Source organism: Dicentrarchus labrax, unplaced genomic scaffold (assembly GCF_905237075.1).
Source record: "Dicentrarchus labrax unplaced genomic scaffold, dlabrax2021, whole genome shotgun sequence".
Taxonomy (NCBI): domain Eukaryota; kingdom Metazoa; phylum Chordata; class Actinopteri; family Moronidae; genus Dicentrarchus; species Dicentrarchus labrax.
In genome coordinates, this window is record NW_026136707.1 from 27,197,959 (window position 1) to 27,225,236 (window position 27,278).

General features: G+C 40.6%; 1 long non-coding RNA gene across 1 annotated transcript in view; it reads left to right on the top strand.

The window, feature by feature from the left end:
- Positions 1-1,076: 1,076 nt before the first annotated feature.
- The window catches only part of LOC127367485 (uncharacterized), a 260,661-nt gene continuing 234,459 nt past the window's right edge, over positions 1,077-27,278 (top strand). Inside the window, exon 1 of the long non-coding RNA XR_007885481.1 lies at positions 1,077-1,156. This is a non-coding gene — a long non-coding RNA (uncharacterized LOC127367485). The remainder of the gene's footprint in view (positions 1,157-27,278) is intronic.

Sequence of the window (27,278 nt, forward strand, 5' to 3'; positions counted from 1 at the left end):
AAAGAAACTTTCCACTTTAACAGATGAATGTGAAAACATCCTTTCAGTGTCAAACTCTGCACAGACAGCGTTCTGCACAGTGAGGATCAAACATCCGACATAAGAAACACAGATTTTTGAGTGGAAGGGGACTTTTATGTGATCGTGGCTTCTTTCAGTTTATTTCAATGGCAAACGCTGTAGTACCCAGGTCTGTGGGGGTAGGCAGAGGGGTACTTCTGGCCACTTCTGCAACATTGTTTCCTCGACCAAACTTCAGACGAGTGAGGGAAGTGTAATAAACTCAAACTGACTAGACTTTCTCCTGTCTGACATTAAAGCTAACTGAACCAGTGCATAAATGTTGCAAAGTAACAGTAGTTATCTCCTAATTTAGACCAGGACAGGAGACATTATAGAGGTGACAACACCTCAAGAGATAGAAGACAACCTCGGAAGCTTCAGATGCAGTTCTACTTGACAGGAAAGTCTCATTAGCACATTTTTCAAAGATTTGTCCCCTGTTCTTTCATCTGACTGCACAGATACTGGCAGAGAAAGACCTCCTCTCACTCTAATATCACGACTCAAAGAAAATAGGAGAGCTAAATACTTTGGGGTACCAATAAGCCACTGTATTGTCTGTTAAACTGGCAGTGTTTAGACCGCAGTTTAGAATCTCTAAGACCAACTGTGCCAGTTTCACAAGGAATACAGCACTGAGGTGGTTTTCTTGCCGGTTTATTTAATGGCATCCTGAGGCTGAGTCAGTTAAGTAAGCTGCACGGCTGCCCGAGCTAACTCCTGTTAGCGGTTCGCTACTTAACAATCTTTCCATCAGGACATTCTGTAAATGACCTGTGATACATTGGACAAAAGAAGGCTTTTAAGATGATTATATTTAAAACTGTAATACACACATGGATGCTGCTATTGTACAACATTATGCACAAGCAAACCATGGCTCTGCAGCGTCATTAAAGGTGTAGTAGGTAACTTAGACAGATAATCTGTGAAAAAAAATCCTCTGGCTCCTCCTAGTGATCCTAATGGCATTAGCAAGAATCCACCGGGCCTGAACAAAAACAACCATTCAATTCAATTTTCAATTCAGTTTTATTTGTATAGCGCCAATTCATAACAGAAGTTATCTCAGGACACTTTTCAAATAGAGCAGGTCTAGACCGAACTCCTTATAACATTATTTACAGAGACCCAACAGTACCACCATGAGCAAGCACTTGGCGACGGGGGCAAAGAAAAACTGCCTTTTAAGAGGCAGAAACCTAGGACAGATCCTTCGGCTCTAGGTGGGTGGTCAGCAACAACAGTAGCAACAACTACACTAATAGTAGTGACTGATGATGATGAACATGAAGAAGATGATGACGACGACAACAGCAACGATGGGGGACAATGAGCAGTGACAATAGTAATAATAGTAACTGTAGTAATAATAATATTAATAATAATAATAATAACATTAATATCAGTGATATTAGCAATGGCAGTCAGGCAGGACCACAGCAGGAGGCTCCACCAGGATCCATGAGAACCTGCGAGACGAGAAAGCACAAGAACTCCGGGGAAGAAGTGAAGTTAGTAACATGCATTAATGGGACATGAATGTGTGCAGAAAGAGAGAGAGAGGAAGAGAGGATCAATCAGAGCTGAGAAAAATAGAAAGCTAGCTTTGGGTTGGTGGCAGGGTCCCAAAGCGTCTTTATTCATTTCATTCGTCACACATCTCTCATGTAATACTGTCAGGAAACGTTTCAGCAAATATGACAAAAAGTTACGTTTATAAATGTTACCTAATGCAGCTTTAAAGGTTTATTAGGTTATTTACATTACATTAAGTTAGTAAACTGTAAATAGTTGAGCCTTTTGGCCTGAATGGAGAATTGAACTTGTCAGTGCATAGTTTTATGTAACTGTAAGACATATCTAGAGGCCCATGTGGTTCAGATGTACGCCATATGACTGTAATGCTCAATCCCTGCAGGAAGTTGCAATGTTGCAATCGCAACAATTAACACCCAAACCCAGTGAATTCTGCACAACCCTGCAATTTTTCTGCCGATTAAATCATAATCATCAATAATAGCAGCCCCCCATGCAAAACAGTGAGTCACAAGAAAAGTGGCAGAAAAATTGTTAAATGCATCATAATTCTTTAGCAAAGTTGCTGGGAAACAATCCTGGAGGGACTGAATACTATTACTGCTGCTGATTGTTTCATGTAAAACCATTCTTTCTCTCTCCCCATGTGTCTTGTGCCAAATGCCAAAACATCTACAGAAATCTATCTGGGCTCTTTTATGATTATAGTGCATTGGGTGTGGCACTTGTGGAAGTGACACCTATTATCGGTTGACTGTGTATTTATTTGCCTCTTGTCTTTAAGCATTTTGACTCTATTGTAATGTAAGTCTGTTTGCACTATTAAAGACTGCAAATCAAACAGTGAGCTTCAGTCCTTTGTTCTATTCTGAAGTCTTCAGAAATGGCTCTGCTGTGAAGTCCTTGCCATTCAACACTCTTTACAGTTTGCATCATTTGCCTCATTGTGACACTGATGGGCTGAAAGTTTGTTTGGCCATAGAGGCTTCAGTCTGCAGTAAAGACGTGTTTGAAGAGGATTGCTGAGAGACAAATGTCATCGCAGTAGTCTCGTGTTATAAATACTGGATGCAGAGAGAATAGAGGAGTTTTTAAGCCATACTCTGTCTTTATGATGCAGGTAATGGTACGCAAACTGCCGTCATCATTTTTGTCAAGTATTTTCCATCTCCCTCATCCAGCTATGGTCCTGGATCAGACAGGCAGGTGGCCTTGCCCCCTCTCTCCTCCAGCCTGAGGCTAGCTCCGAGGCATTCGTGCTGCCTTAACCCTGCTGTTTGCCACTGGGATAGAGGACTCTCAAACTGGGTCAGCAGATCCATCAATATTACACGATGTGGAGCCTATTAGAAAATGAATTCTTCATGCCAACAAAAAAGGGAGTTTTACCTTTCCAACTGCCGTGGGGGGTTGGGCCTTTCACGCACAGACTATTCAAATTCTGACAGCAAAACCAGCATGCAGGACTGTCTTGTCCATCTAATCCTTCATTCACAGAGACTAGCACAGTATGGAATGAGCCATGCAGTGATTTCCACACTTGGGCTTGACTCAGTTTATGTCAAATGTATATGTTAGTATTTATTGTTTTTAAAAAAGCCACACTGTACCTGTAACTTTGAGTAACATGGACATACCCATACATACTATCCAACCTTTAAGAATGAGACTTGCAATGTTGTTCATTTTCGTAATTATCAAGAGGTTCCATGAAAACACCAAAATCCACAATACATTCATCCACCTTTCAATACTTTCTGACCTCCCCACCCTATCTGTGGCACTCCAACAAAAAACTTTAAAGATGGCTCACAAAGGCATGTAAGACAACTTCAAATATATACAGTAGGCCTAATTGTCAGCATTTCATTCATTTCTGTTAAGAAAACTAAATGATATTGTTATTTTTAAAGTTTAGATAATTATTTAAGATATACAGTAAAGACAGTGGACACAAGCTATATTCACAGAGCCAAGAAACACAGCTGATTGCTGATTGTCATTCCCAGGTTGTTCATTATTAATGCTTTGGGTGGGTGGTTTGATGTTTTGGGATCCGAAGCATCCCAGCAGATCTCAAATTGGAGGCATGTGGCTGTTCGTTATTAGCATAGATAACAGGCAGATAAGGGCAGGTGGTGTACTGTGTGCAAACACTCCAAGCCAAGAATTGGAGAGATAACACCAGAAAAGGCGATAGATAGATAGAAGATAGATAGATAGATAGATAGATAGATAGATAGATAGATAGATAGATAGATAGATAGATAGATAGATAGATAGATAGCAAAAGAAAAATAAACATACTGAATAACTAATGAATTAACATGACAAGAGAAGAGCTAAAATAAGAAAACCTTAAAAGCAAGAGAAAATGTGTTTGTATATCGCTTCCTGCATGAGGCCCAATTTTTTTCGAGTTTGAGCAGTGCAAAAAACATATATATAATATAATATAATATAACAATAAAACCCAGGTTGTAGAAAAAAATGCTTCTGAAATGTTACATTGGAATCAATTCTGGCTGATGTTTCCCATGAACAACAAGTTGAGTATTGATCAAGTTTGCAATAAATACCAAATCAATCAAACGGTATCATATCATGTATGAGAGGTGAGCAGCACTAGATCTCTCTCTGAAGGCTAACACTGTGCACGAGAGACATACCGATCTATCACTGATACAGTCTGGTCTTGGGCAGTGACAACTGGGTACCAGTTGACTGCAGGCTCCTTTTCTCATTGGCTGACGATGATGATGACCCTGCCTGATTTATAGACAGTTCCGTTATTAAGCAGTGACATGTTGTCAGTGATGGTGCACGTTACTGTCTTTGACACCAGTCACTGATCCACAACCTAATTTAACACTTGAGAGACCCTGGGCCCTCGCAGCTGAGACCTGACCTGAGCTCAGTTGCTGACCTAAGACCAGCTCTCCACTCCACTGACAATGGGATCGAATGGAACCATTCAACATTTCACCACAGACACATGGAAGTGAGCTAATTAGAGCAGACAGGCAGCAGTCTCAGTAGTAAAAATATCACCATGCCAAGCGCTGCCGCAGTCATACAGCTTTGTCCTTTGCTTGTTTTGGCTTTGGCTCAAGATTTTTATCTTACAGAGATGTAATGACAGATGGGAGCTTTCTCCAAACTTCAGTGGGTTGGGAGTTTTTCTTCCAAAACAGTATGGGTTACAGAGTTAGATTGGAAGGACAGAAACCTCAGCACAGCCAAGTATTGATCAACAAACCTTTACAGCGCCCGCAGATACACTCTGCTCATTTTACACTGTGAGCAAATAAAAACCTGAGGTGTTGCACCTTCCAATCAAATTCCTCCAATACTGGAAAACAGTAAATAAAATAATCTTAATCTAATTACCTTACCTTAATCCTGGCAGTCGCAGCAGTATGCTGGTGAGCTTCCTGTTTTTTGAGGGAAGTATATCTCATTGTCACTCTACATATCAATCGTCGTATTCCTTACGAGCTAGAAAAGTGAAGCAATGACCCCTCCTTGCATGTTGCCATGGAGATCCACGCTGTGCACATGTTTGCATCAAGCTTGTGTGTGTACAGTTCTCCTGAAGCGGGGGATGGTTATTTCTCAAAGTTGCCCCCATGAGGCTGCAAAGATTAGTGACTGTTAGTTTGATTTGAATAAAAGCTGAGTCTAAGTGAGTGAGTGAGTTGTTACACTCGTTATGTAGGGACTATACAACAATAAATGGAGCTGTATTTCAATTTTTATAAGGCAGGACCCTTCCCAGAGTTATGAATTTCTTGTTTTCTTTTTTCTTTTCTTTCTTCCACCCTTTAAAGCTGCAGTAGGTAACTTTTATAAAAATAACTTTTTGTAATATATGCGGAAACTTTCACATATCCATATCCTGACAGTAGAACATGAGACAGATAATCTGTGAAACAATCTGGTTCCTCTGGCTCCTCCCAGTGCTCCTAATGGTATTTGAAATAATCCTCCAGGACTGAGAAAGATAGTTGATTGTTGAGTCTCATTCCAAGGGCATTAAATACAGACGCTTCGGCACCCTGGGAATGAGACTCAACAATCAATTATATTAAAGCCTCCAACCCAAAGTGTCCTCTGAAGATACACAAGCATGAAGAATTACATTTGAACTTACAAAAATGTGTTCTGTACTCATTAAATTTATTTGATATTTTTGCTATTATCCATATTAACCAACTAGAGAAATGCAGAAGGTAAATTCTGATTAGATGTTTATGTATGTACATATTTATAAACAGGTTGGACTATTCCTTTCTGGAAACACTGATGTACAACTGGGAAGTTTTGTTTTTATATTTTGCCTAAATGCTGCCACATTGAACCCCCATCTTTCTACAACATGGGTTTTTTTGTTTGTTTTTTAAACCAAACACCCCAAGACCCACTTTTGGGTCGCGAACTACCAGTTGAGGAAGCTACTACTACTATGTATCACTGTTCTGTAATGAAATGGAGCGAAGCCTGCAAGCTCGTTCAGGCAGTCAACTCAAGCTGCGCTGCTATACACACGACATACCTCACTCCATAATCACTAACCAAGGACCACCAGATCCAGGATCCCTTAAAATCTGGCAGTCTATTTAAACTGCACAATTTCCCAGCTCTCCCTCTGCTCTGTCAATGCCGCTGTTGCCCTGCATCTGTATTGCTGCCAGCATCCACCTGTAGGCTCCGGCTAGGGTTTAAGGTATTTGCTTATCACTCCCCAATATCTCTATGTAAACATATCTGTGGGGAGTGATGAGGTCGGAGCCTAACTGCCGAAATCGAAATATGCTATACTGCTTTAATAAACATTTTAAAAGTGAGTTGTCTGACTGAACTATCATATCTGACACCTTCAGAATTGTAATAAATACATTTTCCCCTAAATAATACATTTGTGTAATCCAAATTTTGATTGAAACTATTCACGTCTCATTTTTATAACAGCCTAATGAAGCTTTGGCGACCCCTAGTGGTTGGGAAGAGTAAAACAAGTCTATATTTGAAGGCAATAAATGGCTTTCTGAGGAATGGTCGACTGAAAGATTTAAAAGCCAGCATTTGTTAACTGTAAAGTAATTAAAAATGTACATTGGAAAACAGAGAACAAGTTAACATTTATTTTAGAAATATGTTTAAAAGTGTCAACACTTACAGTATTTCCTAGTTTGGCTTTACATTTTGAGGTTTACATTTATTATTGTTCTTTTTTTCCTCAGGATTCAGCGATGAGCTGAGTCTCTGAGGGACTTGTTTGTGATCGGGTTTGGCAGCAGATACGGTGCTTCAAACGCAGTCTGGCCTTTATAGTGTTAAAAAACACAAAATGACTGCACTGCTGCTTTTACTTTTTTAGATATTTTGAGCAAGCTTTTTGAGCTGATCTAAACTGAGCTGAGTGGACTGCTAGAGACACCCCCCTACCCACCACCACCACCCCGCACACACACAAACGCTACCCGCTCGGCCCATCAGCCTAATCCACTGTGACATCACATTACCGCCAGCACTCAGCACCAGCCCGCTCCCTCCGCAGACACTGTTAATTAGGTTTGGACCAGCTAACGCTACAACCGTAGAGATGGAATGCAAACAGCTGTTGGGGACGAATGCTCACACACACACACACACACACATACACACGGAGCACCTGTGCACTCAGAGAGTCAGAGACTGTGCCACGCATACCTGCTCCACACAGAACTCCATGTAGAAATAAACAAATATTGGTGTAGAGCAGTGTTCAGTTTAGAATTTGTGTTTCTGTCACTTTCTCATGCAAGCATTCATGTTCATACACACCTGCTCACTGTGTCCACACTCTCCATCCTGAGAGAGATACACAAAATGTCGCAATAGCTCTCTTTTTCTGTCTTGCTGACACTCGTGCAAAAAAATGCATGCAACCGTGAATGTTCACACAGGCAGGTTCAGCAGCCTGTCACGCTTCAGGTATAGTCTTCTCCATCACCAAACGGACATTTCATCTGTGAAATAAAGGCCATCAAGGTGTGGCCTGGACCCTCTCATTAGCTAGCAGCTCTTCATGGTATGATGGAGGTGATGGAGTCGATGTTGAACCACTATGTGGTATTTCTCTGTGTGTACATACTGCCTCTTAGCCAGGAAAGTGACATTTTCTGCTTTTAGACATGAAAAACATGATCCCCATATTGGGAATCCCCACTATGGGTCACCAAACTTCGTGGGGGTTCATTAGGCCTTCTTGATTTCAAGGGGTGTAAAAAAAAAAATAGAATATATACACAGTAGGCTGATATCACTTTTGTGAAAAAAAAAAAAAAAACTTTTGATTTTCACATGATTTTTTTTAACATAATACAGATATTTAATTGTATAAAAAGGTCCCTAAGAGGAGGAAATAATTGCACAAAATTCATCCAGATCACTCGTTTTACACTTGTTTTGCAGTTACTGAGTTCACTGTTCACTGCTTCATTGTTGTTGTGCACCTTTGTCTCTGTCTCTGTCCTTCTCTCTCTTCTCCTTTACCCCTCTTCTCCCTCTCTCTCTCTCTAACCCCAATTGGTCAAGGCAGACGGCCATCCAACCACCTAGATCCAGTCTGTCTGTCCAAGGTTTCTGTCTCTTAAAAGGACGTTAGTCATTGCCGTCATCTCGAGTACGGTCTAGACCTGCTCTATTTGAAAAGTGTCCTGAGATAACCATCAACCAATCATAATAATTATGAATTGGTGCTATACAATTAAAATTGAATTGACAGTTTTGAAAATAATGTGAAATATTCATAAAATATGTCACTTAGTCAGGGGTCGTTAGTTTACTCAATAATAGAAAAGGGCTCCCTTTAGGGAAAAAGGAGCCACTGCACTTGAGCAGAACCCGACTCTAGGTGGACAGAAGTCTGCCTCCCCTATATGCGATACAGTATTTTTATTTTGAACAGTGTATCATTAGGTAATTGTCGGAAACTTTTAAAACAATAATAAAAGTATGGTTAAAAGAAAGGGTTAATTAAATGTATTCATTTTACAGAACAGAGGCCTAGTTAAGAATTGAACTATATGTTCTTTTAAAGGCATACTATGCAGTTTTCCGGTTTTGTCAAACAGCTACCCCTAGAGTCGCTGCGGAGTACTTGTATTTAACGTTAACTGTCGTAAATACCACTCACCAGAGCCGTCTCTATATACGGCTCTGCATCTCTGCACTCGCGGCCTGATCCCCTCCCCCCTGTATACCGGTACATGTTCAGTAGGATGGAAGCGTCGGACATCGAACAGGCAAAGATAGACTCCGAAGATGTCTACTGACCAGGTAACGTCTGAGTGAATGCCTGTTAGTGTCTTCCATTGAGGCTGCTTCTTATGTCGCTGATGTATGTGACGTCACGCCGTAAAGCAATCTGTGATTCTTGCGAGATTTGGCGGGGCGCCACCTTTCAGACTTGCATTGCTGGTTCTGCCAACGGCGTCCCTCTCCTGCTTTGCTATCGAGATGATTCGCTATACTACGAGTTTGTTTACCATCGAAATGACTTTGAAGCTGTTATATTAAGGTAAAAATCTTGCATAGTACGCCTTAAAATACAGTCGTTAGACAAAAACTACTGTAGCCTACTGCCCAGTGTGTAACTACTAAAGGGCATGGGGTAGCGAGGCAGGGGTGGATTTTAAATTTGGTGGTTGCTTTATCCACCAAAAATGGCATGTTTTACAATTTAAAATCACAATCACAATATCACTTAAACATTTTGATAATGATCACTAAACACACAATATCTATCTGTGCCTCATTTCCTATTTCCTGCCTGTAAATATTCTGACGCAGGAAGGTGCAGCACCAGAGAACAAAAGGAATCAGGAAATCTATAGCAGCACAATAAGCCAGAAGAGACTTCTTTCTCATACTGATGCAATGCTTCCCATCACCATGAACCTCGTGTGTGTGTGTCTCTTTTGGAGTAACACAGCGTGACTGCAGTAAGGTAGGCTGACTGTTTGTTCTAAGCTGCTACTGAAACTCCTGAACACAAAAGGTTGGATGTGATGTTGTGAAAGCATGTAGATCAATAGTCTGTGGGCACAGATGCTGAACAAACAGTGTTGGCTGATTTTGTAGGTTATAGTGTATATCATGACAGGACCGTACTGAACGTGTGACATGTATGTTACATAATGCACACACAGGTGTACAGCTAAATGGTAAACAGACTGTACCTATATAGCACCTTTCTAGTCTTCCGACCAGTCAGAGCACTGTGCACTACGTGCCACATTCACACATTTGCACACATTCATACACTGATGGCAAAGACCATCACAAACAGAAAGTAATGCTCACACACACACATTCATACATTTGTCATATTAAATTTAGTTTTTAGGAAATAATTACCAAGGTCCAGACCTTGGTGCCTCATAGCTGGCTACAGCCATGGTAATAATGTATATTTTAGTTCCCTAAATGTATTGGTCTAATTATTTAAAATATTGAATGGATCCTATTAAGCTTGCGTTCCTGGTTCTTTTTTTTGGGGGGGGCTTTTATTGCCTTTATGATAGTTACAGCTCAGGACAGACAGGAAAGGGGGGCAGAGAGAGGGGATGACACACAGCAAAGGGCCACAGGTCGGATTCGAACCCTGGGCCGCTGCAGTAAGGACTCAGCCTCAGTACATGGGACGCCAGCTCTACCCACTGAGCTAACAGGGCGCCCGTGTTGCTGTTTTTTTATAATTTTTTTTTTCTTCTTAGATTATGTTGTTACATCACATTTGTCTTATGTGATACATGTATTGTTTTACCTATATTTAATAATAATAGGCGGGTGCAGCTAATCACCTGAAAACAACCAATCAGAGCAGAGAAAGATAGTTGATTGTTGGGTCTCATTCCAAGGTAATCAAATACAAATGCTTTGGGACCCTGTTACTGAGACTCAGCAATCACCTATCTTCAAGCCTCCAACCCAAAGTGTCTTTCTACCTTTCATGTGTCCGATTGGTTGCTTGAGTTCAGGCCCGTGGATTTTCTGCAAATACCATTAGGACACAAACAGCGCTATTTAGAGGCTAGGGGAAGTTAACCAAAATTATCACTAAAAAAAATAAGTTTGATCTGCTACTAATTTTTTTTTTAAGTATTTTTGGGGGCTTTTATTGCTTCTTTTTTTATTGATAGTGACAGCTGGAGAGAGACAGGAAACGGGAGCAGAGAGAGGGGATGAGACGCAGTAAAGGGCTGCAGGTCAGATTCAAACCCTGGGCTGCTGCAGCAAGGACTCCGCCTCAGTACATGGGACGCCAGCTCTACCCACTGAGCTAACCGGGCGCCCCTGCTGATGTGTTTTGACTCTGAAGCTGTTGTGGTCTGGGTTGACTAACATGCTATCTTAGGACAACTCAGGAAAATGTGCCGTGTTTTTGGATGGTCTGGGTGTCAAGTTAGCCCTGGCCCACCCTGTATCCTGTAGCCTACTGTATCCTAAGTTATGGGCTCACACTCACAAATTGTGCATGGTGTACTGTCTGCTAGATACTTGACATGGTGGGAAAATATTAAAATAGTCATTTTGAGTCTTTGTTATAAATACTTACTAATAAAATGCAAGAATTGTAGAGAGGACAGTGAAGTATGGACTTTTAATAACCTGGCTGCGGCCCTGCTGCAGGGTATTTGCTCCCATTCAACCACTAGAGCATTAGTAGTTTGTTTGAGCATTGGTAGCTGGTTCTTTTCTTTTACAGAGACTTGAGCATCAAATTGGCATTAAAGGAACCACACTAAGCTGGTTTAAGTCATATTTATCAGATCGCTCGCAGTTTGTACATGTTAACAATGAATCTTACATAAATACCACAGTTAGTCATGGAGTTCCACAAGGTTCTGTACTTGGACCAATAATATTTACTTTATATATGCTCCCTTTAGGCAACATTATTAGGAATCACTGCATTAACTTTCATTGCTATGCAGATGATATGTAGTTATATCTATCGATCAAGTCTGATGAAATTCATCAATTATCTAAATTACAAACATGTCTTAAGGACATAAAATCCTGGATGGGCTGCAATTTTCTGATGTTAAACTCAGAAAGAACCGAAATTCTTGTTCTTGGCCCCAAAAACCTCAGAGACTCACTGTCTAAAAATATAGTTACTCTAGATGGCATTACCTTGGCCTCTAGCACCACTGTCAGGAATCTTGGAGTAATCTTTGATCAGGACATGTCATTTAATTCCCACATAAAGCAAACTTCTAGGACTGCCTACTTACATTTACGTAATATTACAAAAATTAGACACATCCTGTCACAGACGGATGCAGAAAGACTAATCCATGCATTTGTTACTTCTAGGCTGGATCAATGTAATTTCTTATTATCAGGTTGCCCCAATAAGTCCATTAAGACGCTTCAATTAATTCAGAACGCTGCAGCACGAGTACTGACAGGAACTAGGAACAGAGATCACATCTCTCCTGTACTAGCTTCTCTGCACTGGCTCCCTGTAAAATTTAGAATAGAATTTAAAATCCTCCTCCTCACCTACAAAGTTCTTCATGGTCAGGCCCCTTCATATCTTAAAGAGCTCATAGTACCCTATTACCCCTCTAGAACACTGTGTTCTCTGAATGCTGGGCTACTTGTGGTTCCTATAGTCTCAAAAAGTAGAACAAGAGCCAGAGCCTCCAGCTACCAAGTTCCTCTCCTGTGGAACCAGCTTCCAGTTGTGGTTCGGGAGTCAGACACCCTCTCCACATTCAAGAGTAGGCTTAAGACGTTCCTCTTTGATAAAGCTTATAATTAGGGCTGGCTCAGGTGAGTCCTGAACCATCCCTTAGTTATGCTGCTATAGGCCAAGACTATCGGGGGATTTCCCATGATCCACTGAGCTCCTCTCTTACTCTCTCTCTCTCTCTTTCTGCACTCTTTCATGTTCCATTAATGCATGTTACTAACTTTACTTCTTCCCCGGAGTTCTTGTGCTTTCTCGTCTCACAGGTTCTCATGGATCCTGGTGGAGCCTCCTGCCATGGTTCTGCTTGACTGCCATTGCTAATATCACTGATATTATTGTTATTATTATTAATATTATTATTACTACATTTACTATTATTATTATTGCCACTGTTCATTGTCCCCCATCGTCGCTGTTGTCGTCGTCATCATCTTCTTCATGTTCATCATCATCAGTCACTAATGTAGTTGCTGTCTGTCTGTCTGTCTCTCTCTCTCTCTCTCTCTCTCTCTCTCTCTCTCTCTCTCCAACTGGTCGAGACAGACGACCACCCACTTGAGAGCCGAAGGATCTGTCCTAGGTTTCTTCAAGGCTTCTTAAACTGTTAAAGGCAGTTTTTCCTTGCCCCCGTCGCCAAGTGCTTGCTCATGGTGGTACTGTTGGGTCTCTGTAATATATAATGTTATAAGGAGTTCGGTCTAGACTTGCTCTATTTGAAAAGTGTCCTGAGATCACTTCTGTTATGAATTGGCGCTATACAAATAAAATTGAATTGAATTCAATGTAAAACTAATCTTGTTCTACACCACTGATATACACTGCACAAGGAATCTATTAAAATGTATAATGGATACGGTTGCTGAATTCCCAAAAATGTAATGTAAACCTAAGTACACCTAACAGGCATAGTGTTTACCATGGTCGTCATCTTATTATAGTGGGATAATTTAACATGCTAACATTTGCGAATGCAAAGTATAGCTGAGGCTGATGGGATTTTCCTTACTTTTGCAGGTAGTTGGGCATAAACCCAAGTACTGAACAAAGTGAAACTTGATGATGGCACTTTGGGTTCCTCACCATTTTTCTGTGCAAAAATTTAACTAGTACAGAGGAGTTCCTCTGAACCCCTTCTGAAAGGTTCATCAAGGAACAGTGTTGTAGATTAGATTAGATTAGATTAGATTAAATTGTATTGTCATTGAACAAGTACAGGTACTAGGCAACGAAATACAGTCAGCAGAGTAATGTGCATATGTACAAAAATATGTAAAAAAGTAATAATAACATTATATATATATATATGAATATACTGGCAGGATATTTACATTATGAACAGTATTAACAGAATGAACTGAGTGAGGTGAATACACTAATATATATACGGCAATTAAGTTAAGTTAATATTTACAGTATGAGATTGACATTATATACAGACCGCTAGATATGATTACACTATAGGTAGTTATAAATACACTATGGGTAGATATGAAAAAACACAGTTCAGTGGGAGTTCGGGGGAAAGGGGGTCTCCTCGACCCAGAGTTTAGCAGGCTAGACAGCTGATGGGAAAAAGCTGTTCCTGAGCATACTAGTTCGGGAACGGAGAGACCTGCAATGCCTCCCAGAGGGGAGGAGGGCAAACAGTTTGTGACCTGGGTGAGAGGTGTCCCTAGCAATGCTGCACGCCTTACGCAGACATCGCTTGCTGTAGACAGCCTCAATGGTGGGGAGAGGTGAACCGGTGATTCGCTGGGCAGTTTTCACCACTGAAATGTAATATAATATACAACTCATTGCTTGTAAGTTTATCTATACAATTATTATGTAGTATTGTTATTGTATTGTTATTATCAATACAATTCAGAAGTCAAGTAACTCAATATGATCTACAATAACAACGCAACATTCATAAATGTGTAAAAAGGACTGAGTACTGGCAGATTTTTCCACATGAGAACCTTTATGTCTTATTGAGTACTGCCGCTGTGAGCATGGCTGTACTAAAAGTTGTTAAATAATTGCCTAAACATAACTAAATTAACTAAACACCTGCCTAACTGTGTCTTCAAGTAACAACAGCTAACTTAACATACTGAAAATGTCCTTGTTAAAGAGGATACAAAACGCCAAAGGAATTAGGATTATGTTGTGTTCAGGGTTAGGGTTAGGCTGAATTACAGTAGTGGCACATTTTTATGGACCAATTCAGGTAGTATGTGTGTGTAAGTTCGGTCTAGACCTGCTCTATTTGAAAAGTGTCCTGAGATAACTTCTGTTATGAATTGGCGCTATACAAATAAAATTGAATTAAATTGAATTGAATTAAATGTGTAATTCACATAAATACATATCTTAGGGCAGAATACGTGCCCCCACCCCCTTCGCTGACCCCTGCTGCCATGTTAACCACAATAATTAGCCCTTTGGTTTTTGCAGGCCGTCCCAGCATTAAGACTGATTCAGTATAACTGTGTATCCGTATTCATCAGCAGAGAGTGATGCGGAAGTGTCGGACAGAGCAGCAGAGGTGCGTTATCCCAACAACACCTCGGCTGTCCCCACTGATCCACTCCAGTGATTAATCATCTGCCCAGTTGTCATTACCACACCCTCTGCCTCCACCTCCACTCCTACCTATAAGCTCTTCCAGGGCTTGTTTCATAATGTCAAAGATCAGCGAATGCAGCATTTATTTCATTAGCGAAACGTCATTGAATGAGGTCTCTTCTTTATAGAAGACAAGATATACCTTCCAAGCACGGAGCTCGCATTGAATAAAACCTGAGACACACTGAGAGACTGAGAAAACACTTACTCTCCCTGTTGCTCTCTCCCTTTCTTTATCTCTCTCCCTCCCTCTGTGGAAAGAAGCGATAGAGAAGCCTCATATGTTTATGTGAGGGAAGTCATCATTTGCTCTAATGTTTATTTGCTGAGGTGGAAGGGAGGCGAGGTGACAAATGTGCTGACTGGAGTAAGGAGCATTAGCAGGTGAGGCAATGCATTAAATCCCTCAGACTCAATCATTTAGGTAATGTCCCGTTTGTTTTAGATTCATGGCTCGTACTGCCTTTTTACAGATTGAGTGTGGCCAACCGTGAATCTCTGGCCACCATTATCCTGCAGTGTTTCACACTGTTTATACACAGCTCTACATCATCTCTTGCAAACCAGACAGGAGGCAGCAGGAGTTTAAAGGCTCCACAAACAGGGTTGTGATCAGAGAGTTGCTGCTTCAGTACTGCAGAAGTCCACTCCAATACACTGAACCCCCAAAGAAAACTCACTTTGTCTTTACTGAAAAGGACACCATTGTTTTGATAATTATGATTGTTTTGGTTGCTAATTATGAAGAGGCAACAGTTCGTAAGTCTTTGTATTCCTAATGACGAATGTAAAAGGCCCTCCCATGTATATGAATGTACTGCTGTATCACTGCATCTTTTTCAATCGTATTTTACAGCTTAACTATAATATATACAATAAATGGAGCAATGCCTGCGAGCTAGTTCAGGCAGTCATCTTAAGACATGACTTGCCTCACATTCCATAATCACAAGTCAAACACATCCTTCCAATTTGGCAGTCTATTTAAGCTGCGAAATCTCCCAGCTCTCCCTCTGCTCTGTCAATGCCACTGCTGCCCTGCTCAGTATTGCTGCCTGTTCTGTAAGCCCAGCCACCACCCCAGCATCCACCTGCAGTGTCTGGCTAAGGGTTTTTTTTATTTATTTTTTATGACCTGTAGGTGAAACTCACTCACCATTAGCTGGGCACACTCCTTTGTTTGCAGTCAGGTTAAATTCAGAATGAGGCAGGAAGTGAAAAGCAGAATGGATAAGAGGGAAAGATGAACCTGTACTGTGCTACTTATTGTTTACTCATTGTGTTGTCCCCATCAATATGTGCCCGGTTCATTCTTAAATTATGGCTAAAAACCTATTACTAGGTCACAGTGATCTGGTACAATCAAAAGTCACAATCTCCCCTTCTGTTCCTGAGTTATGTTGTTGTAGAACAGCCAAAAAAGCGTTTTTCCAGGACATGATAATGTCACAGTGAAGTTGACCTTTGACCTTTTGGGTTAAAAACAACATCCAAATCAGTTCTTAAGTTATGACAAAAAACATATTAGTTAAGTCATTTTGAGGTCACAGTGACCTTTGACAAAGGCCAATTGCCAAATTCATTCTTAAATAATGGCTAAAAACATGTTATTTTGAGTCAAAAGTATCACCAAGTCATTGTCTTTCCAACCGATTGTCAAATATGGCCATCAACTTTTTAGTTATGTGAGGTCACAGTGAAGTTGACCTTTGACCCCCAAAATGGAATCAGCTGAGTCCTTGAGTCCAAGGTTCTGCCACAGCAGATCAAAAGTCCTTGCCACAAATACACAAAACGCTATAGGGCAGTATAAAAAATATCATGATAAACAATCAAAAGAAAACCTGTGATCCAGGTTATATTTTCTTGAAACAGAAGTGTTACTGTTAACTCATATTTAAATCGCTTGACTAATTTAAATGTTATGTATGCATTGTGCAGCTGTATTAAGAGGAATATCTAGACTTGTTATTGGCAGATGTTAAAGGATTCAGTCACAGAACCAGGAGCAAGAAACGTAATCAGGATGTCAATTAATTGTAGAATTAAAAAAATAAAATAAAATAATACAAATTTCACTTTTTCAGCACCACTACCACAGTAGCACAAATAGATCGGAATCAAAATCCAAACAGCATCTGGTTTGACTGGATTTTCACAAATGATGGATCACTTGAGATTATTGCAGAAAACAGGCCTTGTTTTGAAAGAAATGATATCAGTAGGGTTCCAAAGACATTCTAGCCTCGGCTAAAGCAACACTGACAATTCTGGTACTTTCCTGGTACTCTTGTCATGTAAATGATCACATCTAGTCTCAGAATTAAAAAAATGTTTCTCTAGTTCTAGTTCTTTTATTTTTTGTTATACGAAATCAAACCACATGGTCATCATCATATTTTACATTTACCCAACATTTTCTAATACAAAGTATAGATGAGGCTGATGGGAATGTCCGTAGTTGTGCAGGTATTTGGTCATAAGCAAAAGTACCAAATTTCATGGCCACCATCCAACATCTATGACATTATGTAGCCCTGCTGCCATCTGGCAAGAGGTACAGAAGTATCTACTGACCTACCACCAGAAGTATGGCTTCTTCCCTCAGGCTGTAAGACGGCCTAATTCATCTGAGTCTGGCTCAAACATGTACACTATTTTAATGTTCTTCTGTGAACAACATTGTATTTCTCTCAGAATTAACTGTGTTAAACACATTTTTGTTGCTTCACACAGTCCTACACCAGTTCCACATCACAATATATTAGCATCAATCATTACCCCACTATCACAAAGTGAAAACTTCCTCTTACAGCGGTGTCAGCCAGGATTCTTCCAGGAATAATTGCTACACTTATTTGGGATAACTGAAGATATCTAACCTCATTCATGTGAGGTGTGAAAAAGAAAGTTAAGTGGAAACAGAACCCACATTCCATTACTGCCTATGTTGTTTTGCCTTTCTAATATACATATGTTTTTGACCCTTCCCTGTCCTCCCACACACCCGCCCACACTCATGCAAACACACAACGCCACGTGGCCTGTGGTAAAACTCTCATTTCCCACAACTTGATCTTATGAAGCACCTCCGGAAAAAAACATCTATGTGATAAGAGGGTGAGCGTGACAACAGCCCTCGCTGAAACCCTGCAGCCCTGCTTACATTATAGGATAACAAGCTCCGATCCCGTTCAAATGTGGAAGAAGTTCCTTCTGTGACTGTGACCAAGTTTAAAGCCTTTCATGTCATCTATGCAACATTTTAGTGCACTTCTATGAATGAGAAAGGGATACATTTCTAACATTAACTTGTAAAAATGCAGTGTGTTGTGTGAAGTACTCTGCTATTGACTGGAGGGCCACAGTGGGTAAATAACCAGATTAATTAACTGATTATCGGCCTCTTCTTTTCTAACAATGAAGCTGACAACCAAAACAGTCTTGGCTTTTATGATTTCAACAAAAAAACGTTTTACAAAGACATTCTGAAACAAGAGATGTCCTGTAGATCATTTGTTCAGATGATGATTGATTCCACAAAACATCAAGAAAAGATATTCCTTCATTGATCCCCCAGAGGGAATATTTGGGCTGAATTTGAAACTGCCTACAATACAAGCAGTATGTACTGATTGCAGCGTGCAAGCTTTCTCTCACCCCCTCCACAATACACTGGACATTTGGATATATTTCTATTTACATATTTCTATTTATAATATATTATATATTGTATGTAGCCCTGGCTAAAATACCTTTAGACTTCAAGATGAAGATAATTCATGTAGTCATTAGAAAGTAAATAGTTTAAGAAAGACAGGTTTAACATGTATAAATATGGTTAAAAACATGAATATAAATGTAATTAGAAGGTTAAAATGTGTTTAAATATAAGATGTATAATCTACAGTTCAAAGGCCAAAGGATGGAGTTCATGTTAATTAGCACTAGTGCAGTGCCCGTAGGAAGTATGTATTGCTATAGAAAATGGGAGGTTAAGTAGCTTTTTCATGGATGGCCAAATGAGGTTGTGTTTGAAGATGGGACGTCAGGGAAATTTAGGTTTGTTGTGAAATGTGTAGATTGATAACTATTGTGTTTTCATATAATTTGTCTTTTAGCAAGGAGAGAGAGAGAGAGAGAGAGAGAGAGAGAGAGAGAGAGAGAGCAATGGCAGTAAGGGTTTCCACATCAAAAAATTGTTTTGAAACTACCAAAATAGTGTGAACGGATAAGCCGACAGCGCGGAGCGAGGGCGTGTCGGTCAGACAGTCTGATAACTGCACAGGTCTCTCACTCAACTTAATAAAGAGAAATGTCCCACAAAGCAACGTTACAGGACCAAACAACAGTAACGTAGTAACTGTAACTGTCTTTGGAAACTCATATGAGGAAAAAAAATTTCACAGCTGTACGTGGACAAGCGTCTGTCCTCCTGTCTGTCCTCTCACCTGTCCTACCGAGTCTTCGTCACATTTCTGCCCGAAAAACAGCATCTGTCACCGGCGAAAAACGGAGTGTACGCGATCAAAAATCACTGCGACCGCCAGCCCTACGGACCGAGACATCAGTTTACTTTCCACCGGAAAACATTCTCCGTCTTGCGAGTGAGGGAGTCAGACAGCGTCCAGTTTACTGCTGGTGATTATGTAAAATTATGTCATTTAGACTGAAAAATGTAACTTCATCACTTTCCAGGATGTTTGGTGGGTCAGGATCTCAATCGCTACACATTAGGGCTCTGCAGTGATTGGCTCTGGTGCGCACGTGGCTGTGGTGGCTATGGTAATGCTAGCGGAATTCTAAATTATTTATGAAATAGTTTATTAACTGTATCTTTGTAGTCCAAACAAAGCCGACGTTGCACACCCTTAACCCACACAGCAGCCATGTTGAAACTCTCAGGTCAGTCTGATCCTGACCTGCAGAGATATTTGAGCCACACACACACACACACACACAGACAGAGATTCCTTGCTTTATAGATAGATAGTTTGTTTTATATGTATCTGTATTACTCACGCGTATTCAGCCTTACAGCCTAACTTGGTTCATGCCTGATATGCCAATCTTTGTGTTCTTTATTGTAATTGGACTGTTCTGGATTAAACAGCCAACCAAATTATATTCTCAAGTAGAGGGGTGGGGCTTAGTCGTACCCTGCTAGCTCCGGTTTTTGTGGAGAAATGCAGAGGCTGACTATCACCGTCGAGTGAACTGTGAATTGTACGAGAGCAATAATGTTCATAACTTCATGGTTGACGACCAGTTATCCTAAGGGTTTGAACTTTTGTGATCAACAAGAGGTAAATATGAGTTTGTGAACTTTTTCCTGTACTGTGACTTATTGTTATAGTGTTATAGTGTAAAAAACGAGGTGTGTAGCTAATCGCGATTAACGATTAGCCTAGCATGAGTGTCATTAGCTTTGCTTTCATATTGTTAGCTTTGCCATGAAACAGCATATGGACTTGTTGCTTAGCAGATTTATCTGATTCAGGAGACGGACATTTGTGACTGTAAGCGAGGATTGGGAAAGCTCTTTTGGACCACTGTGGAGACTGTTTCCCTCCTGCTTGTGTGCTGATGCTGTGGACTGTCGCTGCTGTTTCTTCTTTGCTCTGCCGGGTTTCCAGCAGCACGCCTTTGCTCATCTACCCTCTGACCATTCCCGGGTTCCCTGAGTACTGATACACTTGCACGTGCCTTTTATTTTGATTGCTTGTTTGATTGCTTGTTTTTAGGCCTCCACGCTCCCCAGCCACGACTTAGGCCTGCAACGGTTGGGTTTACGTTTTGGTTCATGTTGCAACGTGTGTGTGTGTGTGTGTGTGTGTGTGTGTGTGTGTGTGTGAGAGAGTGTGGGCCCACAATATAAAGCTAATGTTCACATGTTAAAGATGCTATGCACTGAAGATATTAGAGCCTGATTAAAGATAACGGGGTTAAGGTATTAAAAGAATACTATTTTTGTGTTTATTAATATTGGGTATTATTTGTGTGACATATTTTACGGATTTACCTTAAGTATTATTTTGTTTTATAAGAAATTACGTAGGGGTGCACGATAATTATCGGGCCGATAGTTATCTCGCTAGCCTCTTCCTTGCAACAGTTTAGCAGCGCGTTGTGATGGTAGAGAGAAAATGCAAGCACCTCCAGTCCCTGAAGCTACCGGTACAAACCTCTACATGTGTCCTGGATCCTATCCCATCTTACCTCATCAAGGACTCTTTACCAGCCATCTCCACACTCATCACAGAAATCATCAACTCCTCCCTCAAGTCTGGCTCAGTCCCCCGTTCACTTAAACTGGCTGCTGTCACCCCCATCCTCAAAAAACCTGGACTCAACCCTGACAACATGTCAAACTTTCGGCCCATCTCCAATCTTACCTTTCTGTCCAAAATACTGGAACGTATTGTCGCCACACAACTCAAAACCCACCTCTGCTCAAATGAACTGTTTGAACCATTTCAATCGGGTTTCCGCTCCCAACACAGCACTGAAACAGCTCTCCTGAAAGTCACCAACGACATCCTCCTCACCGCTGACTCCGGCCACCTCACCATCATATGTGTATTGTTACGGAAATTAGCTAATAGCTAAATATTGTGTTTTTGTACACAGCCCATTTTTTAAAAAAATAATCAAGATATGGATTCTTGTCAAGAACTTTAAATTTTTTTCAAAAACACTAGACTACGATGACTTTACATGTATATGCAAGATTTTGTGTTGTTGCTGCTGTATTGGGTGTTTTTTGTTTTTATTGGACAGAGACAGTGAGAGGCACACAGATACGGGGGATGAAGAGAGGGGTACTGCAGTTTTTCTTCAACTTTTAACACCGCTGGGCGCTCGGAAAAGTTTTTGAGTGCTCTCAACGCTAAAAACGCGTTTGGTGGACACAAGCCCTAACTCAGACAATTCCAATCACATTTTAGAGGATATCGACTGATTATCGTTATCGCCAGAATCCCCCCAAAAAACGAGATATTATTTTTTGCCCATATCGCCCACCCCTAGTTCCAACCAGAGCATATGAGCGGAGCGGGGAGCGGGGAGCGGAAGGATTTTGTGTTGAGCAAAGAGTGGCAAATTTTTTAAAAGGTGGAGTAGAGCCTTATCTCTCGCTCCAATTTCGCTCCGGTCACTCATGCCCCACCCAGAATGCATCTTTGCACCTGCGCGCACACCCACACTATTTTTAATGTGTACTTCAGAAAAAAAACTGAGAAGTCGTACAAGTGTACTATTCCTGTAAAAGTAACAGATGGGGATAATGAGGAACAAGAAAAAGAATGCAGCGACATTGTTGCAGTCGGTAAAGAGTCGTTTTGGAATCTAAAAAGACACATTTCTCAGAAACGCGGCAGTCTACTACAGGAACTCACTGTTTTTGTCGGCTTAAAAACGAAACATTACCCTTATGTCTGAGTTGAGTTGGGTTGTGGTATTTTTTAAATGAAATGAAAATACGTAGCCTGGGGTAAAACGGCCATGCAGTGGTGAGGGTTGTACGAAGCAGGTTTTTCTTTTTTGAGCGGAGTGGTGAGCGAGTGGAGCGGGATAAAATTTATGATGGAGTGGAGAGGAGAATGCGCAGAACCAGACGGAGCTGACGAGTGCCGCAAATTGACAGGTCTGTGAGCGAGCAGTGGAAATTTTCACCCGGTCCACTCCGCTCACATGCTCTGGTTCCACATTACTGTTTAGACTCTATACATTTATGTCAATGTAAATATGAAAAAAGGCTGTGAGTGGAACCTGAGTTTATACCTATATTGACCAATGTGCAGCCACTCTGTTTTATGTTGTTTTCCATTGAATGTGTTCAAGGAGAGAAACTGACCCAGATGTCACACTATCCCTGATTCAGTAGAAGAAAGGGAACTTAGCGGGCCCAAGGAAAGATAATTCAGCATTACAATTTGGGAAGATGGATAGGATCATTATTATTTACTTGCGAGTGTTCTGCCCTTGTGGCTGAGCTTTGGAAAAGCCTTGGAAAGGGAGCAGCGTCAGACCTTGCCCATACCAATGTAATACGTGATTCTCTGAGGGATCTACAAAAAGCTGTTCTCCCAGCCGGATGGCCGTGTTTGACCTCTAGTCGTCCCGCGGGGTCCCTGCAGAAAGTGCAATTCATCAAGCCTGTTCTCTGCAGCGCCTCAACACTCCGTACCTGGGTGATGATCAGTTTACCTGCTCTGTGCACAAAGAGAACACACACACACACACACACACACACACACACACATACAAACACACACAAGAGGGATCAACAACCAAGCAAGCTGATATCACCACATCACACTGATTATTAAAGCACAAGTGACTTAAAGTTGGACTTTTGTTGCACACAACAGAATCTTAAATTGTGGTTTTCCCACTATTTTAAAGAAATTATTGTCCAGGAGGTTTCTTGACAATACAGGACTGCACATTCAGTCAGCGTCTACAGGACACTTGACTTGACTACAATTGTCCTCTAACCTAGGTTTACATAGGCGATCAGAGTGAGGGGCTAAAATACAATAAAACTTTGCCAGGACAACATTATTTCCAGGAGATTGGCTTTTTAAGGATGTTTGGGAGCCCCGGTAATATATGTGGCCTGAATATGTTTTACTTCAGTCAGGACCACTTTTGTCAAAATAACTTTTATTCCAAAGCAGAATGTTACATTTGGCGGTATGGCTCTGTTCTTGGACCTCCTTGCCCTTCCACGTGCCTACGTGGAAAACCTTAAGGCAGGGAGAGCACACCTCCCTGCACTTCCATGTGCATACAAGGAAAGGTTTAAGACAAGGAGAGAGGCAGCAGAGACCCCCCAGGGTACAGAACAGAGAAAGCATCAATGGCAATCAGAAAATGACATTGATTAATTAGATACAACATAAAAGGAGGAGCTGGGGTGGAGGTGGGTTGCAAAGCTGCTTGTAGAGGAAGCAGCAAAGATAGGCAGGCTAAAGCAGCTTAAATAAGGCGCCATGAATGATATTTGCCAATTGGATGCTTGAGGGAATCAGCTGAGCTGTCAGCTGACTGTGTATGGTTTCCAATAGGAAGCTTAGGAGGAATCAACTGAGCCATCAGCAGATGTGTGTTTACGACTAACTGTGATCATGTGATATAGCTGGAATTGAGAGCTGAGCTTGACTTTGTGGCCTTCCTGAACTAACGCTATGCTTAATTTGTTACATTAAGGCACATTTATGGGACTTGCACACCCCCTGGGTAACCTTTTGCACACGTACAGTTGTTGCACACAACTGTACAGCTCTTCATTCATTTATATAAATAATTGTCAAATTGTACATATTGTCTCTTTTTATATTTGTACATATCTCTTTTTATTGTCTCTATTTTATCTTTATTTATATTTTTCTATGTGTTGTTACGCTGCAATATACCAAGGGTAATTCCCTGCATGTACTTGGTAATAAAGCAGATTCTGATCAATATGGTGTTGCATGTACACAAATGGTTTAGTGTCTGGTGGTGTTCTGTTTGTACCTTCCCAGGGACTGCAGACGGAAATTAGCTAATAGCTAAATATTGTGTTTTTGTACACAACCCGTTTTTAAAAAAAATAATCAAGATATGGATTCTTGTCAAGAACTTTCTAATTTTTTCAAAGACACTAGACTACGATGACTTTACATGTATATGCAAGATTTTGTGTTGTTGCTGCTGTATTGGGTGTTTTTTGTTTTTATTGGACAGAGACAGTGAGAGGCACACAGATACGGGGGAAGAAGAGAGGGGTACTGCAGTTTTTGTTACTTCCATTTTGGATTTACCAGCCACGGAGGTTGCTGCTTGATTATGACAGGGCAAATACAAACATAAAAATACATGTGACTGTGTGTATTGTATGCAGTGCAGGCATTACTAGTAATAATATTACTTTTCCTAGTAACTAGTTGTGTAACCAATGACTAATACAGTTCAGTAATAATATTACATATTACCAAAAATAATAAGTTACTACATTTCTTTTGTTGTCACTTCTACTGATATGAAATCAAACAATGTCACATCCTTGGATTAATTTTTGTAATCATGGAGGAAACTAGTTTGGGAGATGGAAACATTCAGCAGCTGGAAATATTCCATTACTTTGATTTTAAGAAACAAAACTGGATTTTAATCATCGTAAGTCTAAATTTCGGGGAGAAAGGACACAATTACCAATTTTGTTGGGAGTAGCAAAAAATAAATGCACCTAGTAGTGTAACTAATTACTGTTGCATTAGTCACATTAACTCCACTCATAAAATTAGTTGTATTTGTGTTTTCATCCACAAAAATCATGCATCAAGGTACAGTACACTTTTGGTCCCCCAAAACCTGGGATGACATGATGGAGAATGTGTTTGAAGTCAGGCAATTAGTTTGTGCTTTAGAGGAGAGCTGAAGAACAGATTTGGAATACCAAGTAAGGATTTATATTTGGTAGAATGACTGGGTCATCTCTGTGCTCATCCCTCTCACAGACCTGCCTGTGTGTGATCCTGCTCAGCCGCTGCAGAACACCACTCTGAAGGGATAAACAGGGAACATGCAAATAGGATTTTTAAACACTGTTATAGCTGAGCATAAAGCTGATTTTCTTCCAGCTGTACGCAGGAAGTGTGTGTCTTGTTAGTCTTGGCATTGCTTCATTATCTCTCCTTCACAATAACTCCGTGTGTGTTGAGGAAACCTCTAAGACATAAAGCCAAATGTTAGTAGGAAGAAAAAGCAGCTACAGTGTAGGTGTCTGGTGTTGGTGTGTGGTGAGGGGAGGTCATCTGTGATTGAGGCAGGTGAATTCTTAGTTCCATCCATTTACAGGTTGAAAATCAGCCTGTTAATTTGGAAGCCATCACACGGAAACTACAAAGTGTTTGGCAGCCTCTGACACTTTGTTTGTAGATCTGGATTTTGTGGATTTTTCTGCTTGTGCGTCCAAAATATGTGGACAGATGTGCACTGTGTTGATAAGCTTGCCCACTCCAGTCAATATGAACACCGACCGAAGAGCAGCGATAAGAGATGATTCCCCCTCCCACCCGTTTGCTTGAGACCAGAGGACCATTGACCTGGAATAATTGCTTTTGTTGAGCTGTGAGCTCGTACCTTGACCTGAGACTAAACAGAGGATATGGCTGCTGTGCTTTGTTTCCTCAGTTATGCTACAAAGAGCCTTATTAACTCTCTGTCTTTAACCCTTACCTGAATCAGCAAGTTGGTGACATACAGTTATATGAAGATGGTATTTGTGTTTACTTGAATTTGAAACGCACAGGGCATAAAAATAGCTAAACTTATACTTAAAAAGGTCTTCAAGTGAAAACTGTATGGTATATTTGTGCTATTTATCTAAATTGTGTTTGCCAAACATTTATCAGTTTAGTAGTCTTGTAAAATATGCACCTGGAACTGACTCGGGCAGTCTACAGAGAGTATACCTGAGACCCCTGTGGAGCTGATAAAGCTCTCAGAAATGATGATTAAGGGGCCTTTCAGATGTTGCATCAAAAAACGTGTGGAAAATGCCAGCGTATTACATCATTTAAAGCTGGATGCCATGAACTTCAGTCAACTTCCTGTACTTAGATATGCTATGTGCTAGGCTTAACTATGTTGAAAATGCAACCACATTTTGAACATAAAAGCAATATATAGTGTTTCATATCTTAAGCTAGCTAACTAGCTAGCTAATTTACATCAATTGTTAGTTTGCTAGTTGCTTTTATCTTTTAATGTGGTTGTCTTATTAACATAGACAAGCCTAGAACATAGCATATCTAAATAAAGGAAAGGAGAAAGGTTTGTTAGTGGAGCAGAGAGCAAAAAGGTACAGGACTTAGGAAGGGTCAATTGGGAGTTTTTCATTAAAATCGACATTAAAAGTTTCCAAAACTGACATTCCTTAACATAGTTGACTTGTTTCTGCACTTAAGGAATTGTCAGTTTCATCCCTGCCTGGTTTTGATTCCTCCTATTCAAATACATTGGAAATTACTCACCCAACTTTTCTTAGTGGCATCTAACCATGCAGATAGTTTTGTTTTTATTAGTCCATGTTTTTATGCCTTTTATCCCAATACAATGGGACAGTGCACTTGGCCTAACTCTGGAGTGCTTTAAGGACAATTCCGGCGCAAAATGAACCTGGGGTTAACAACATGTGTACCGAGTTGGTCCGTTCTCTGGGATATGTTTTCATGCTAATCGACCGTGACCGGTTTTAGCACAAACCGCTAATTAGCTTATAACGCTAGTCAACGGGGCACAGAGTAACGTGAAAAGAAAGCTATTT